The sequence below is a fragment of the Cyanistes caeruleus genome, chromosome 17 (genome assembly GCF_971803275.1).
Source record: "Cyanistes caeruleus chromosome 17, bCyaCae1.hap1.1, whole genome shotgun sequence".
Lineage (NCBI taxonomy): Eukaryota > Metazoa > Chordata > Aves > Passeriformes > Paridae > Cyanistes > Cyanistes caeruleus.
In genome coordinates this window covers 14,349,677-14,366,738 of record NC_141717.1, presented here as the reverse complement: position 1 = coordinate 14,366,738, position 17,062 = coordinate 14,349,677, and the positions used below count along the sequence as shown (strand labels likewise).

The 17,062-nt window shown below is 52.7% G+C and overlaps 1 protein-coding gene across 2 annotated transcripts in view; it reads right to left on the bottom strand.

Moving 5' to 3' along the window:
- The window catches only part of RAI1 (retinoic acid induced 1), a 72,834-nt gene that overhangs the window by 37,410 nt on the left and 18,362 nt on the right, over positions 1-17,062 (bottom strand). For both annotated transcript variants that reach the window (XM_086853778.1, XM_086853779.1), the window contains exon 2: positions 428-508. The gene's annotated coding sequence lies outside the window, so the exon portion shown is untranslated. The remainder of the gene's footprint in view (positions 1-427; positions 509-17,062) is intronic.

Below are 17,062 nucleotides of genomic sequence, written 5' to 3'. Positions count from 1 at the left end.
CTTTGTTCAGACACCCATCAATCGGCAAGTCAGGAGGGGTTTTGGACCGGTTGCAAATTTCTTTATTACTTCCAGAAAAGCAAAACAACCCCCCCTCCACCATCTCCACACGCCCCCCGGCTCCTCCGTTGCTGCTGCAAACAGGACACACACACAACACACACAACACACACACGTATAATCCCCCCCTCCCTCCCCAAACTCCGCGATGCCGGCGCCGTGCATCCATTCAATCGCAGCAGCACACGAGTTGCACGAGAGAAAAAAATAAATCCGGAAAAAGCTCTGTCCGTACACCCCTCACTCACCCACCGCCCCCAATTCCAATTCTGCTGCGGCTTCAGCAGCAAAAAAAAAAAAAAAAAAAAAAAAATTAAAAAAAGGAGAAAAAAAAAAAAAAGCACAAAGATGTAGCTTGCAACAATACCTGCGATGGTCCTCGCTCTCTCCTCTCTCTCCTGCTGGCTCGCTCTCCTCCTCTTCCAGAGCACAGTAGCCAGATTAGATCCTTAGAAAAAAAAATGTGAGAAATAGCACAATTCTCCTTTTTTTTTTTTTTTTTTTTTTTTTTTCTTCCCTTCTCAGCAGCCCTTCTGAGCTCCTTCACTAACCATTATTCATAGACCACTAGGGGATATAAGGTAATTAGAAACGGCCCTATAGCATCCAGCCTGAAAATGTAATGCCAGCGGTAGGAGTGGTGGAGGGCTCTGGCTGCGGGCGGCTCCGGCAGAAAGTGCTCGCTGGAGCTGGGGACCGAGGTGAGAAGTGGGGTGGAGGAGAGGGCGAGCGGCAGCGGGTGCTGGCAGCTCTCCCGACAGAGATCAGGGTGGCCAGGGACACCGAGCGGCACCGGTTTGGGTTGGGTTTGGTTTGTTGTTTTTGTTATATTTTTTTTTTTTGGAATTTTTTTTTTTTTTTGGGGGGGATTTTGGAGTGGGCTCGCCGTGCCCGTGTGAGCCGTGCTGGGGCTGCGTGTGTGTGTGTGTGTGTGTGTGTGTGTGTGTTTGTGCCAGGAATAGCAATCAGCAGAGGCAGCACACAGAGCGCAAAAATGCCATCATGCAGGGTCAACAGAAAGCTGCAGACATTTTTTTCTCTCTCTCTCTCTCTCTTTTTTTTTTTTTGTAGGCTTAATCCTCTGGAGCGGGGGAGAGGGAAAAGGAGGAGGCTGCTGCCTTCTTTATAGTTTTGATTTTTTTTTTTTTTTTTTCCTTCTTCCAACCTCGTAGGATCAGATTAACCCCCCTCCCCTCCACGCACACACACACACTCTCTCTCTCCAGCCCCAGCCATCCCAACCCTCCGCCAGCACTGCACCGGGGAGATGCCGGAGTCGGCGCAGGGTGGGATGCGGGTCTGGCCGCCGCGATGAGCTGGGTGGGATGAGCTAGGTGGGCTCGGCAGGGAAGCAGAGCAGGAGGGAGGCAGCGAGGGGGGGAAGCGGGGAGGTGGAGGCAAATGAACAAATCACACCTGCAGCTTTCTGCGTGCCGGAGCCAGCTGCAGCCCAGGCAGCGACCGGCAGGAAAAATCCAGGCGTGCGGGCTCCCGGCACCGTCATCTGCGGGGATTTTAGGTGCACGGTGAGCCGCTGGCAACTCATCGCTGGGAGCGATTGATTTTGGGGAGGCTTATTATTAGCAGGAGGGGGAAAGGGAGGTGGTAACAAAGAACAACCCTTCCACACGCGCACTGGTTTTTCCAAGGGGTAAATAAAAGGCGTCGCAGAGGCGAAGAGGGGGAGCCGGTCCCCTCGCCAAGGAGCTGTGGTGGTCCTGGCACACCGGATCGCTGCCCGAAGGGAGCAAACGCCCAGCCCTGCCTCCTCCCACGACTCCGCTCTCAGCCTCCCGTTAATTGAACTAAAGCTGTTCACCTTGATAACGCAGCACGGCAGCAAGTTTCCGAGCCGTACGCGGGGGGCTGGAGAGCTATTTGATCCACTTCCAAGGCGCTGCCTTTCAATTCAACCCCTTGCTCTTGAAGGATGGATAACCAGGCCCTCTCTTTTCCCTGTTAATTACTCGAGATAGGAGGCATCAAGCTGCAAACCAGACCAAGCCTCATAAGGGGACACAGCACCTGCAAAAGCAGACTGCTTGTTCTCATCTCCCCTGTCTTTTTCTTCCCCATCCCCATCCCCATCCCCATCCCCATCCCCATCCCCATCCCCATCTCCATGGCAGACCCAGCCTGGCTGTCTGTAGGTAACACACCACAATATGCTCCAAGCCACCTCCAGCTTCACACATGCCTCTCTGCAGGATGGTAAATCAAGCTGGGACCTCGTGGCTCTCCAGGGATTTGGTGTTATTCCCTGTAATCACCAATCTGCCCTGCCCTTCACACGGAAGAGCCTGGCACTGTTTGGCATCACCAGCCGTGACTGCCACCCTAGCAAAGCCAAGGTGGGATGGACCCAAAGGATGTCACCCCCAGCTTCTCCTCTGGGATTGACAGAAGACTAAAGGATTTGTTATTTTTACACTACAATCCAATAAATTCAACAATCTGGTCCGTCCATGTTATTTCCCATCTCTGCTATGTTTGAAATCCCCACCTCCAGCAGTCCTGTGATTTCACAGAGACCTCAGCCCTGCTCTCCTCCAGCCCTGACCTCACTGTGGTGGGAAGAAAGGTTGAAACCACAAGCCCCAGAGAGCCCCATATGCAAATTAAATCACCACCAAACACTTTGGCTTTCGGTAAACACTGTTATTTTTCTGGAACCTTTACAGTTCTGTGCCTACCATTTACGGGTTCAAAAAGGCTGATTTCATGACTTCTCAGCATTTCTGAGGTGTCAACACCCACATCACCTCTGTTTGCATGACACGGTCATGTCTATCTAAGCCCAACCACTGCCTGGGTGGGAGACCACCACCTCTAACACCAATTAACTTCACTCATTAAAACCTCCAAGTGAGCTTGGAGGATGATGCTGCTCAGTTGTTCAGACAGAAAAGTTTCCAACTCCTTGATAAAATTTGGATCTGGAGCATCCCGGAGCAGATCTCACCCTGAGCTACCACAAAACAGCACTGCCAGCATCAAAAACCCTCCTCCCATCTTCCCTGCCATGAGAGCAGGGCTCACCTTGCTGATCAAAGTCAGAGACTTCCCTGGACGTAACCCGGCACCTCCTGCCCCAGAGAGGCTCAAAAATAATGACTCATAGCAATGTTATTTCTGGAGCTGCTAAAACAAAGGCACTCTGGCTCCCTTGGCTCCCTCAGTGTCTCACCACTTCGACCTAAATGATAAGGCATCCTGAGAAAATCTCCCCGAGCTTTTCCCCTCCAGCCTCCCCTTTCACACAGCCCTGACGTGACTGGCAAAACTGGGTTCCAAGGACCTCCCCAGTACCTACACTGGGTGCCCTAAGCTGGCTCCTTCTCATTCATCTTTCTTTCATCCCTCTTCCTGGTGGATTTTCACTCAGCCCCACTCCCAACCATCCCAATGGATTGCTTTCTTCCCCTGGCCAGGGTGCCACACACCCCACACGTGCAGTGGCTCCTTGCAGGCAGGGAGCAGCAGCCCTGCTCCGGCTCTCATCAAGCTCCGTGCATCGGCTCCGAGCGGATCCGATGGATTTTCATTTCCTAACTTTGCCCTTCGGGCTATTTCTAACGAGCTTCCTCACGCTTTAAAAAATAAAAAAAATAATAAAAAAAAAAATAAAATCCTTCATCTTGCAGCGCTGTGTCAGAACAGCAACACTCGGGATGACTGTGCCTGCGAGGGGGCTGGAAATTAATTATATCACAGTGGCTTTAGGTAGGGATCTATCCACTGACCTCTTCGTCCAGCTCCCATCTGGGACCCAGGGAACAGCCAGAAATCCCCTTCCAGAGCAAACAGGCTTTTTATGGCCTTGAAAAATGTATTTTCGTGGTGTGATGTTTGGTCTGTGCAGCACAGCCTTGGGCGTGGAGCCACCACTGTCCTCCTGTGACCTCGTGGCCTCTTCGTACCCCACGTCCCCAGCCTTGAGCCCCCTTGTGCAGCCTCTTCCTGCAGCACCGGGTCCATCCAACCCTCCTGGACTCATCCCTCCCACTGGGAGTGAGGAATCAGTGCTGGGCACCTTAATTTCCACTAATCAGATGTTTTAATGAGTTTCTCAGCGGCCAGCACATCCCACTTCCCACCACCACCCCCTCCGAGGCCGGCCTCGCTCCCGCGCCGTGCCGAGGCCCCTGACATCTCGAAGGCTTTCCTTGGTGGGAGAGCAGCGATTATTTCTCTCAAAAGGTCTCTTATAATGGAAACCATCTCTGCATCCCTCCTTGGTCTCCTCCTGCCGTGACCCAGGCTCCGTCGAGAGGAGCTCTGCTCCGAGGCAGCGCCGTGTTTCCATGGAAAGAGTGAATAGCAGAGTCTTCCCAGTGGTTTATTAGAATTCCTTTTACTTCGATGGAGAGTTTTAGAGCAAAGTAGAAAGGCTTTAATGTGGGGCTAATGGAGCCCCTGGGAAGTCCAGGAAGGAAATCTCCCCTGGAGAAGAGGAGGCGTGAGGAGAGGGAGGGCAACTTTCAAGACAAATTCCTGGACAGGTTGAAATTTTTTTGCAGGAGCCATCTCAGGCAGCGAAAAATGGAAATGAATGTTTGTTTTATTTTTAACAGATGTTACAAAAGACCTGCCAGTAATTCAGCGAACGATGCAAAACCTAGATCCCACTCACTTTTCCCGGCATGTCTTCCATCCCCTCCCTCTCCTGCTCAGTACAAATGCTTATTTGCATTTAGCATATCATATTTTAAAAAATAAAAATATTAGGCAATAAAATAACAATAGTACGCCACTTCATTTCCTCCCTCCCTAAGGCTTTGGTTTCAGGTTAAATTCTTGGTTGGAGCAGCTATTAATTGTTTTTAATAAATTTTTCTGTCTCTTCATATTTCCCAAACCTATATTCTACTCACCCACTTTGGGGGGCGTCCTCTTGCCCAGGCCCCCATCCCTCTCTCTTTCCCTGCTGTTCCCTCAAGGAACAGCTCTTGACTCTGCAAAGTGTTTGGAGTCCCAGTGTGAAACACAGACTGCAGCCTCTTCTTTGGGAAGAAATACAGGGATTTGCAGTTAAGAAATGGGGAGATGGAAAGGGGAGGAGGTACAACAAGGGGGTCCTAAAACCACCCAGCCAACCCACAGGGAACTCTGAAGCTGATCTGAAACCCACCACGATGCCAGAGGGGTATTTGGGATGAGATACAGCATTTGTGAGTGACACACATGAAAGCCAAACCTGGGAGGCCAGTGACAGTCATGGAATCCCAGAATAGTCTGGGTTGGAAGAGACCTTAAAGCCCATCCCATTTCAACCCCCTGCCATGGACAGGGAGACTTTCCACTAGACCAGCTTGCTCCAAGCCCCTTCTAACCTGGCCTTGGACACTTCAAGGGATGGGGCAGCCACAGCTTCTCTGTGCCAGAGCCTCACCACCCTCACAGGGAAGAATTTCCTCCTAATATCCAATCTATCCCTGCCCACTGTCGATGTGAAGCCATTCCCCCTTGTCCTGTTACTCCATGCCCTTGGAAAGAGTCCCTCTCCAGCTTTTGTAGTCCTGGCCAGAGGAGCACTGAATCCCACAGATACCAGATTTCCTGAAAATGAGCAACTTTGGCAGCTCCTGGTTTAACTCTTGCCTGCAAAACACAAGCTGCAATGGTTCCCCTTTTCATGCCTAACTGTGAAATACCACTTCTCCTCTGGATACCCAGCTTTCCAAACAGCAAAATCCCAGGAAAAACTGCAGGGGGCAAATGCAGAGTGATTTTCTGCCCTGTTTCCTGTGAGCAACCTGCATGCATAGCCTCAGGTGGCCCATGATCCCACACACCAGCATGTCCTGTGCTGGATTCACTCCATCGATGCCTTGTTTATGGGATCCCAAGCAGGAAAGGAGGAGACAGGCTCCGGGGAGCAGCTACAGGTCAGTACTGACACAAACAGGGTGTCCCTGCACCCATTATAAACCCTAAAATCTGCATGATTTCCAGGCAGAAAATGGCATCTGTGTGCATTTCCAGGTGACGGAGGAAAAGTGGCTGTTTTCACTGAGCTTTCTCCTCTTCCCGTTACAATCCTGCACCTGGTTAGCAACTGTCGGAAAGAGGTTAATCACAGTCCTTAAATCAGGAACCTCGTTGTGGAATGCTCGGGATGCACATCTGTGCTCTCCATGGCTCATCCCTGGCGGCATTTGGGAGAAGGCAATATGCCAAAAAAACCCCACCCCCAAATAAGCCATCCAACCCCCCTGAAATGAGCGACAAGCATCCCAGGGTGCAGGATCCTGCTGATTCCTTGAGCCGGTTCTGCAGCACATGTGAAAGGCTCATGATTCCCCCAGCCCCAGCACGGCCGTGGGTTATTTCGGATAATATGGTGTTGGCACAGCCATTATGGGGCAGAAAAAGCTTTTGAGGGATTGGGGTTTTGCTTGCTGGCCAGGAGGCATCACCTGGAAATGCCTTGGGAGTGAACCACGGGGATCAGGGGTGGTCTCACATCCCAACCCAGAGCTCAGCCCTTGGCAGAGCAAAGGCTGGAGCTGCAGCAACCTCCAGCTGCCCAGCTTGGCTGCTGATTTCCAAGCATTGCAAAGCCTGGCCTGGCCTTGCTATTTCTAGGCCTGTCCCAGGGGATTACCCTGCCCTCCCTGTTTTGGGAAAAAGAAGCATTTCAGAGCGTTAGGGAGGTAGGTGCTCAGCCGGGCCCCGGGCTGGCGGTGCGGCAGAGACCGAGGCTGTTCCCAACACACACACACACACACACACACACGCACACACGTGCACAGTCCGGAAAATGGAGAGGAATTGATCCCGGAGGCAAATCTCTTTTGTTCTAACCCCGCTGCTGTAACTGGATCTCCGCAGGTTCTGGGCTCAGGAGCTGTGGTGGATCACATCGCTTTCCTGCCTTCTCCCAGTGCCAGCTTGCCACATTCCCCCCTTGCCGGCAGCGAGGAGGGGACGGGTGGGAAGGGGAGGCATCGCTCCCAGCGCTCGTTTACCTCAGCACGGTACACGAGGGGTGTACAGCGGTAATGAGCAAAAACCTGGAGGGAGCCGATTGCAGAGCCACGGCATGAGACCACCCCCAACTCACAGGCTGCCCCTTTTTAACGAGGTCTCCCTCCATCCTCCTCCTCCCCGCCAGGCTCCCCATGCCCTGACATCCTCCTGCCTTTCCCCGCTGTCTCCTTCCGACTGCAGAAATGCTGATTCACAGAGCAGGAGGCGTTTGGGAGGCAGAGAGCAGCAAACACCGCCCCAACACACCCGACCTCCCCGGGCGCCTTCACACCGGGACTGGCCACAGCGGAGTCGATGCAGATTAATCTGCTCTGTGCTTATTGCAGCACCTTTTCCCAGCGATTCCCTCGCTTCTCAGCAAGGTGAATCCATCCCTCTGCTTCCCGGGAGAGCTCGCATGCGAATTTGCCTCCCCTTTCTGCACGGAGGAAAGCAAGGTGAAAGATTTGATGCCAGGACAGCGGGATGGGGTGGATGGCACCTCCCCAGGGAAGCACCCTGCCTTCCAGGTGGTAGGGCAAAGAGAACAGCAGCCTGACCTGCTGCCAGGCAAGTGTCAGACCTCACTCTTGGATGCTTTGATGCATCACTGGCAATCCAGACCCCATCTCCTCCTTCCAGGGCAGCCAGTGCCCGGTGGCTGGGTCCGTGCCCCAGCTGGTCCCTGGCATCCACGCCACGTCAAGGGCGCTGTGCTGTGACAGCAGCCGAGCTGCCCGCCCTGCCTCACCTTCCCTCTCCTCTCCTGCCAGCACTGTGCAGCTGGTGCAGCAGCAGGGCTGAAATCCGAGACAGCTAAAGGATGGGTTCTTGGAGCAGGCTGTAGGAACGGTGTTCCCAGCAGCCCAGGGCAGGCAAATGACTGCAAAAGCAGGGGATGGCTGTCCGAGCATTTTGCTTCTCACACGTCCAGGTCCCTTCCTTCTGGGACAACCACAATACACTGTAGGAGAGCTCAGGTGAACAAATCCATCCTGTTCTACTCCATCTTGCATTCCTTGACCCCATTCACTTCTCCCCCCTGAGGCCACTTCATCCCAAAGTCACCCATGGTGCCACAATGGATGCAAACACGTGGATTCAACAGCAGGATGTGACACAGACTTTCCTGTTACCCTCACACTCCTCCCTGTGCCGTGTCCCTCTGGACCAGCTCAGCTTGGATCAGGTGGGATCTATCCCAGAGCAGGGCATGCAGAAGATAAACCCAGTAAACCAGGCAGGGAAGCTAAAATTGAATCCAGCTTTGCAATCCCATGGGAACACTCTGGATGTGTCTGGGGACACCAGAGCATCAGGACACCCCTTGCCACCACCATGCTGCTGCATCTGCAGCCCCGAGGCTCAAGGACCAAATCCACCTTTTACTTTAATCCTTGCACGGATTTTTGCAGGGTGCATCAAAGCCGTGCTGGTCCACTCTGTGACCGCCTGCCCACAGCCAGTGGCCAAGCTGGGCTGCTCATCTGGCTCCCCAAAAAGCCGTGGTGCATCTGAACAGATTTCCACCATGCAATTGTAAAGGCCCCAGTGGTTTTGAATAGGAGCCCCTTGAGGTATTATCTCAGCAGTGCCTCGAGGCAACCACCTGAATCCTTCCCTGACTGCTGCACAAACCTGGAATGTCTCCAGCAGCTGGGGATTATGGACAGACCTTGCAGAGGAGCCCCCGGACTACCACAGCACAGCCAGCACCATCAGCTCTCAGATGCTCCCACGTGCGGCCAATCCTCAAAAAACAAGGCACGGTGATGTTAAGAAGACCAAAGCCCAGATGCCAAGGCAGGAAACCGAGCTGAAGTTTTCACATTAATCATATCAAGCCCTATTCTTTTTCATCTATTTCAAGGCAAGTCAAAAAGAGGTTCACACTCTCCCCTGGCAAACCACAGAGGATGACGTGAGCCTGTCTCTTGCATTGCAAGTAGAGTGTGTCAAGCAATTAGCAAGTCATCAGGAATTCAGATAGGGTGGGCAGGATACGATCCCTCAAAGCTCTGGCAGGAGCCATACCCACCCTGGAGTTTCCCATCAGGCATGGAAGGCAGCAGAGGGAGCAGGGGCTGTTGGTGAGCTCTCAGGAGCAGAGCAGACACCGTGTGCCAGCAGAGCTTGATGCCATAAACCACCTCACGTTTAACCTGTGCTGTAGCTCAAAGGCCCTGAGCATTCAACACAGATTTTTCCTTGCTCATTCCTCAGCAAGGTGGCCAGGGCAATTCCAAGAATGCTCAGGCATCCTGCAGGTCTACTGGATCAACTTGAGCACCCCACACATGACACATCCCTGGGCGTTCTGGCATCGCACCAACTCTTGCTGCTCCCACCAGTTTCACTCCCTGCAGCTGTGACCACACTGGCTTCCACTCAGCATCCTCCCGGCAGCCCAAACCCTGCTCTCCTGGAAGTTAGTGGCAAATCCCATGGAAAAGCAGGAGTGAGCCTTCCACATTTTCACTGGGATAACATTTGCACTTTAGTCCCTCAGTGCTCCTAAACCCACACCACACAAAGGCCTGGCACAACACACAGGTGGAGCAGGACCATCTCACCAAGAGCCACCTTGGTGGCTTGCAGCTTCCCCAGACACCTGTCTGATCCCCATGAACACCCAACCAGCCCCAAAAGAAAAGAAGGAGGATTATCCTGAGGTGTGAGCAGACAACCTGGGCGCACACCTCCCCGTGCAGAAGGCGGGTGGCACAGGGGACGCCTAATCTGCCATAGCCCTTTCTCCTCTCCATTGCCAAGGTAGCAGCAGACAATGCTATCTGCTGGCTTGTCAGCCGGCCCTCCTCCCGCCGTCTCTTTAGCCAGAAAACTCTCCATCTGTCTCCAGATGGGGTGTTTCTACCACTCCAGTCAAACCGATTCAGAGTGGAACAATGATGCTTTGTTAACAAAACAATTTTTGTATGTCAAGCCCTCCTTCTTGCGGGTTTTTCTCCCCCCCCCCGGTCCCCAGTGGGTCAGCTTTGTGTGGCGTCCTACATTTTGTTGTTTCTTTCACATTTTAAAGGCTCCGTATTTTAGTACAAAAGGTGCCTGCGGAGCAGCTTTTATCTGCGAGGCAAGATTTGACACATACGCAGATCACAATTGCGACAGGAGGTTCGTGATGTGGTGGTTAAGGGTGGTGTCAGGACCTTCAGAGCGATGAAGCATTATTTCCAGTGATTTTTGCCTCCAGGATAAAAATTAGAGCTGGTCCGACGCTGCATGTATGGCTTCTGTGAGCTGGAATCCCCCGAGGGCTCGTGGAGGGGGCAGAGAGAGAAAGTTTGAGCTTGCTTTGGTACAGAGCTGGCATCACCTGTGTCCATCCATCCTTCTCGCATCCTCCTGTGCCGGTCAAGCCACTTCTGTCATTTGTGAGCGGAAGGGATGGGTACATGGAGCAAATCTACGTGACTGTGAGTAAACCACAACCCTCTCCCCAGCACAGTCCCCGTGGTGGTCAGGAAATCAAACCTCAGCCCTCCCATGGCCAGAGTCTCTGACCAAAGATCCTGGGGAATGTTTGACTTCCCCCCAGCTACCTGGGGTTGGATCATACCCCTTGACTCCTCAAGCAGCAGGAAGGAGGGATCTCTTTCCTCTTCCAAATACATTTCCACCACACAGGCCTCCAAGAAAACCAGCTCTTCCTTTATTTTTCTCTCTCTTTTTTTTTTGCCCTGAAGCAACAAGCACACAAACCACCTTCTGCTCTGCACAAAACCTGCAATTCCCAGCAAACAACCAAACTGCTGGTTCCTGAGCAAACAGCTCTGTGTTCCTAAGCAGGCTGGAAATTTCTACACAAGGGGGACTTTTTCTTCCAGCTCCCTCCACATTTGCAGGGAAGGTCCCTCCTCCTTCCTGTCCTCAGGTAACAGCATCTTCATGGAAACACCAATATTTTTATGAGTCATCCTCCTTCTTCCCCTCTCCTGCTCTGTGGCCAACACCCTTCTGCTTTCAAGATCAAAGCCGAAGGGGACCAGCTGTGTCGAGTCCTTTCCTTTCCAGCCCTTTCCATCTCCATTTGCAGCCGTCGCCAGCGCGAGTCCCTGCTGTTCTGACAGCGCTTTGTGCCGCCCATCCCGCACCGCAGCTCTGTGCCTGCCGCCTGCTCCCCCTCCATCCCTCTCCTGCCATCCCAGCTCCTGCTCCAGCCACACTGGGAACACAGGGAACCCTCCCTGGAGCTGGGCTCGGTCCCCTCTGGCATTCATGGGAGCTGCCCCGCTGCCTGCCCCAGCTGCCCTGCCTGTCATGTGCTGATTCAGAGGCAGAAATGTGCTCAGAGAGAAACAGGATAATCTGCTTCCATTGAAATCCCATCCTAATTCCCTGTGTTTGGTAACTCCTCCGCAGACCAGAGCAGGAGACTGCATCTCCCTTCCAAACAAGTAACTCCATGGGGATCTTCACTCCAGGCTCCTTTCAGCAGGGGTACAACCTTGGCTGGGAAAGTCCAGCTCCTGCTGTGAAAGTGGCTGAGGGAATAGGAATCTTCCTGCCTATCCAAAAGGCTGAACATCTCACACAGCCTCCGGTGCTGCAGCAGGGATTTGCAATGTGATGGGATAATTAAGAGTCAGGGATGTGCTTCTTGTGCTTCTTAACTGCCAGAGGGCAGGGTTAGATTAGATATTAGGAAGAAATTCTTCCCTGTGAGGGTGGGGAGGCCCTGGCACAGGTTGCCCAGAGAAGCTGTGGCTGCCCCTCGATCCCTGGGAGTGTCCAAGGCCAGGCTGGACAGGGCTTGGAACAAACTGGGATTATGGAAAGTGTCCCTGCCCATGGCAGAGGGGGTGGAACGAGACAATCTTTAAGGTTTCTTCCAACCCAAACCATTCTTGATTCTTGACACATCCAGGAAAACCCATCCATTTTTGGTCTCCCAGTGAGTGTCATTTGTGCATGTTTGATGGAAGCTACTTCCACGTGCAGTGACTCACAGGTCTGACAGGTCCCTCTCAGGGTCATACACCCCATCCTTCACAACATCTTGCACCACATGCACCTCCTGGGTGCTGCCATCACACGTCGTGCACTGATACAATCCCTCCTTCCCAACACCTCCTGTAACTCAGCCCAGATCCAGCTTGGAGCTGTCTCTCCTACAAAGACTTTGAAGAAAGCATTGCACAGAATTAAGTCTCGGTGTTTTTATATGTAAAACACTGAGTTTAGCTGCTAATGGTAATTCCCAGCAGAAAAGGATGGTTAGTAGTGGTGGGTATATTTACCAACTCCTTTTAAGCAAATGCCGTGAGGCGGGAAATCTATTGGTCCTCATGGAAAGCTGCCTGGGTTGCTGCTGCAGGCACCTAAATTCAAAGTTTCACCATGGCTTTTTGAGTTTTGTGCTCTGCTAGACATATCCCTCTCAAATCTCTTCTCTCAGGAATGCTTTCCCAGCCTCTCCCCTGTGGTCACGCGTGTGTCACCGTGACCTGCCCATCTCAGTGAGGGCAGCAGCATCTCCATCCTTCTCCAGCCACTCCACTGACTTGCCAATAAATAAAAGTCAGGGGATCTACTTGACTGCTCTCCTTAGCTGCTCTCTCCAAAGGGCTGACTTATAAAATACCCACGTCCTGGATTTCTGGGAGGTTTTCACTGAGAGCACATTGTTTTCCCCCAGCAAAGCCAGAAAAGAATTTACAGTCGGTCCACACAGCGAGACTGCTCTGCTTTCTCTTTCCTGGGACAGGAACCCAGTTTGAAACAGATTGCTAGCAGCTAAATGCAAGTTCCTTAGCAGCTTCCAGAGTGAAAATATTCCCTCTCCAGATCTCCTTTTATGTCCACAACACATTATTCCGGTGGAGGGCTCTCTTGCTAAGAAAAGCTCTGGTAACTCCCAGCCTCGTCTCCAAAGTGGTTCAGGTGTGGGAGCCAGCTCCCCTGCAAGCATCCCTTGGTCCTGCTGCCCAGCTGAGATGTCCTTAATTCCTCCATCTGTCCCCTCCAGGCTCTGGCTGGCTCGGCTCTCAGACAGTGTATACATACAGCAGGCTGCAAGGCTGCTTGTCCTAAATATACACTTTTCCCACAGCTTCAGGAGAAACGATGTCTTCTAAGTCCCCCAGCCCACTCCTTGGGGTGCTTCTGGGGCTTTCCGTGCTAAGATGCCTTTGTCCCACACACTGCATGCAGACAGACAGGAGGTTCACACCAAAACCCACCTCTCCTCTCTGCCTTTAACTGAACCAAAACAAAAAACAGATGGAAAATCAAATGCTGGCAGTGTGAAGCATGTGGGCTGCACTTGCATCAGCCCTCCTGGAGCTGCAGTGTATTCCCTCCTGCTCCGGGGTCCCAGGGCAAGGCCAGACCTCCCCAACCTCCCCAAAAGGGTTACTGGTGGTGGAGATCCTGCCATTCCCCCTTGCCAGCCACCAAGCAGCATGGAGGTGGGACACAGGGAAGGAAGGGAAAGACAGAGGCAAGAGCAGGCTTAGCATTTTCACAAGTCCAGGAGGAACAATTTCAACCCCCAAGCAGGATTTGCACAATGCACAGCAAATGAGGCACTGGGGCTGCAGACAGAACACTGAGGGGACAGTCACAAACTGGACACAGCTGCTTTTAACCAAGCTCCATCCATCCCACACACTCCCTGAGGCACAGACACTGCAGAGGAAACACCTTGAGACCAGAGTTACGGCTGTCCCCTAATGAATGCACGGCGTTCCACGGCCATAAGCTGCTCAGATGTCCTTAAATCCAGGATTTCTTACATGCTCCGTGCTGACTTTGTAACCTTAATCATGTATTTTTTCGTGTTGCTCTTGTGCACACGTGAGCTTATCTCCTTTTACTGCAGGCTCCTCTTTTCACTCTCTTGTTAAGATAAACAATACCCACGGACTCTTCCATATCCCACCCTGGGAGTGCATCAGTGTCCCCAACCTCCCCTGAACACTCCCCAGTTTTGCAGAACGAGTGGTGGGGCTGCTCAGGCTCAACTCCACTTCCTGCTGGAGCCTTGGTCACCCTCGGATGCTCGGAGGTCGCTCCCATGTGTGGATGAGCATGGATAACCCCCATGGCACACTGAGGATCCGGGCATGGCGCAGGAAGAGCAGGAGCAGAGGGAGCCCACGGTGGGGGCAGGGACCAGCAGCGTGTTTGTGGAGTAACACTCAAACTGCCGTAAGGGATCGCCTTGTTCACACTGGGCCCAGGGAAAATCACTCCAGGGATGGAGACACAGAAACGTCCAGAAGCCTCTGAGAGCAGGAGAAGCTCTTCAGACTCTTTCCTCTTGCTTACAAGATCATTCCCCCCGCCTCGCCTCGTGCATCACTGTCAAGGGGCGGAAGCTTTAAAATCACTGTAGTAAAAGGGGAGGGATGAGGAAAGGAAAGGAAAAGTATGATCGGATGGGAATGTGGCTTTTCCACTCCTCCTTGCCAAGAGGAGCCCTCAGTACCCAAGGACGCACCAAAAAGGTACACAGGGTGCAGTGAGAGTCCAGCGACAAATTGCTGGGAGAAGGAAAAGAATAAATAGGAGCCACCTTAAGGGAGGGGAGCCACCAGCAGAACAGTTAAAATGACTAAATACTTTCCCAATATCACTCCTCCACGTAAGCATTGCTGTAATTGCCCTTGGGATGTTGCACAACGGCGAAAGGGAGGGGCAGGTGCTGGCAGGGAGGGAGTGAAGGCGTGCAAACCTCCAAATCTCCATCCCAGGCGCTGCTGTCACCGAGGAGAGACGCTCATGGACGTCTCTGCCACCTCAGGCCCTGCTGCTGGATTTATCCCCCCGAGGGGCCGTTCCTCACACGAGCTGGAGGACTCCCGGGAGGACTCACTCCTCATGCCTCTGAGACACAGCGGGCTGCCCCAGGGAGCAAGAGCAAAAGGCGAGGAGGAACAGAGCCCACGCTGCACTGTGTGGCCAAAAAAAAAAAAAAGAGAAAAAGAGAGACAGATATAAGGGCTTCATTCAAGCGCTCTTGCTCTCTGGAAGTCTCACGCAGAGCAGCTGGTCTTTAAGACTGTTGCAAGCACGCCATGCAAGCACAGAACCCTTCCATTCCTGGGTGCTTTCATTAGTGACACTCAGACAGGGGCAGCCACTCGACCCCCAAGAGAAGGAAAACGGCTGACTCATTCTTCCAGCAATGCTTGAGAGCAGGACACGGTGCTCGAGCTCTGTAGCAGCAGCGTGGGTCCTCTCCTGCTTCCTAAGCCAGATCACCGGATCTGGGCTCGGATGCCACACACACACACACACACACACACACACACACACACACACACACACCAGCTAATCCGCAGATGTGCTGGGTCCCTGGATAGAGCATCCGCAGCCTTTGCTTCCAAAAGCTGCCTGCTGATGCTCGAGTCGAAAGGGAAACCTCTGAGAGATGCAGTCTTGAGGTTTAAAACATCTGTGGGCCATCAGCCATTAAATGGGATGCTATGCTGGTTTGCTGCTCTCGGGTCTCACGCCAGGTTCATCGCTGTGCCGGCTGGGTACCGTCCAGCAATGCATTAAGTGATGTGACTATTTCTGTTCTCATCACATGTTTGCTCTCATCCTCTCCAGGGTGTGTGCGGGGGGAAAAAAAATCACACATTCATTATGGAGTGTCATATTTTGGTAAGGCTTTTCGTTTCTCTGCGTAACACCGGGTTCTTGGCAGACGAGAAGGGGGATTTTGTTTTCCTAATATCCATGTACTCAGGTATTTCTGTTAGAGGAGGCAAAGTCAAAGAAATGCTAATCAAATATCCAGGAGTGCACAGTGCTGACATCCGCACCTCGCTACTATATGGCCTTTCATTAGCATTACCTAAATGTACGACCGTACAAAGAGCAGATTTCCTTAGCAACAGGGCTGCCTTCATATTTCCTCCCCACTACCCCCTGCCCTTAGAAGAAAAATGACTTCAGCTCTTTCTCTGAGCCCTGCTCTGTGCTGCAGCAGTGCTCTACGCCGCTGCCAGGCTTTGCTATATGCCGCATCTGGGACGCCTGCCTCTCCACGCTGGGATCCATGAGCCATAAAGCAACCTCTTGACTTAGCTCTTCTGTACAGCCACAATAAAACTCCTCTTTTCCTAACGGAGCATATGCAAAACAGCCCTGTAACGGCAGAGGGGGGATCCTCTCCTCCAGATGACTTACAGCTCCCATCGCTGAGGGAGGATGTCCAGCATGCTCAACAGAGCCGGCATTGCTGGCTGGTGACTCCTCTGCTCCCTGCCACCTGGTTCAAGGGTGACAACTGCCCTCGTCCCCAAATGGCACTGTAAGACACCTTTGCCTTGGGCAGGGAGCTGCCAACCCCTCCTCTCCCCGGATCTGGGCCAGGAAGACGGAACACTTCATCCTCCGCGCTCTCCCCCGGTGCCACAGCCTGGTGCGCTGGGCTATTTTAAGAGCTCGTCTGGGAGACTGGCACACGCACCGCGCTGCCGGGAACTCCCTGCTTCTGTTTCAAAAAAGCTGGAGGCTGGGAGCCTGCTGGGACTCACCCCTGTGATTCCCAAGGTCTGACCCTCCTCTCGCTGGGACTGGCGCAGCGCTGCTGAGTCAAACGGAATTAGTCCCAATTAGCACCGGTGAAACGGGAGGAGAATCGTGCCCTCCCCGGCATTTCAACCCCCCCAGCCAGAGGCTGGGACCACTGAGCCTCCCCCTGCAGCCATGCCCCTGCTCCTCATCTCCCTGCTCTCCAACCTGCTCGTTCTGTGTCGCCATTCCCTGCCTTTTCCACACGGATACTCTCTCCCTTTCCCATTATGATAGGGTCTTTGATTGCACGATCGCATAACTATAATGAGACAAATATTTATTTTGCAGATATGGGTTAATCAGACCGAAGGTATAGAAATATTTCATGCGCTAATCAGAGTACCTTCAGCAATCAGTATAGTAAATAACTCAGGTAAATTAACATAGGAGAGTTCCCTTATCAGGTTTTAGTCTAAGATATATGTGCATTAAGGACTAATTTGCTCTCCCCCCTCAGATTTGGGCTGGAGCCCAAGATGAG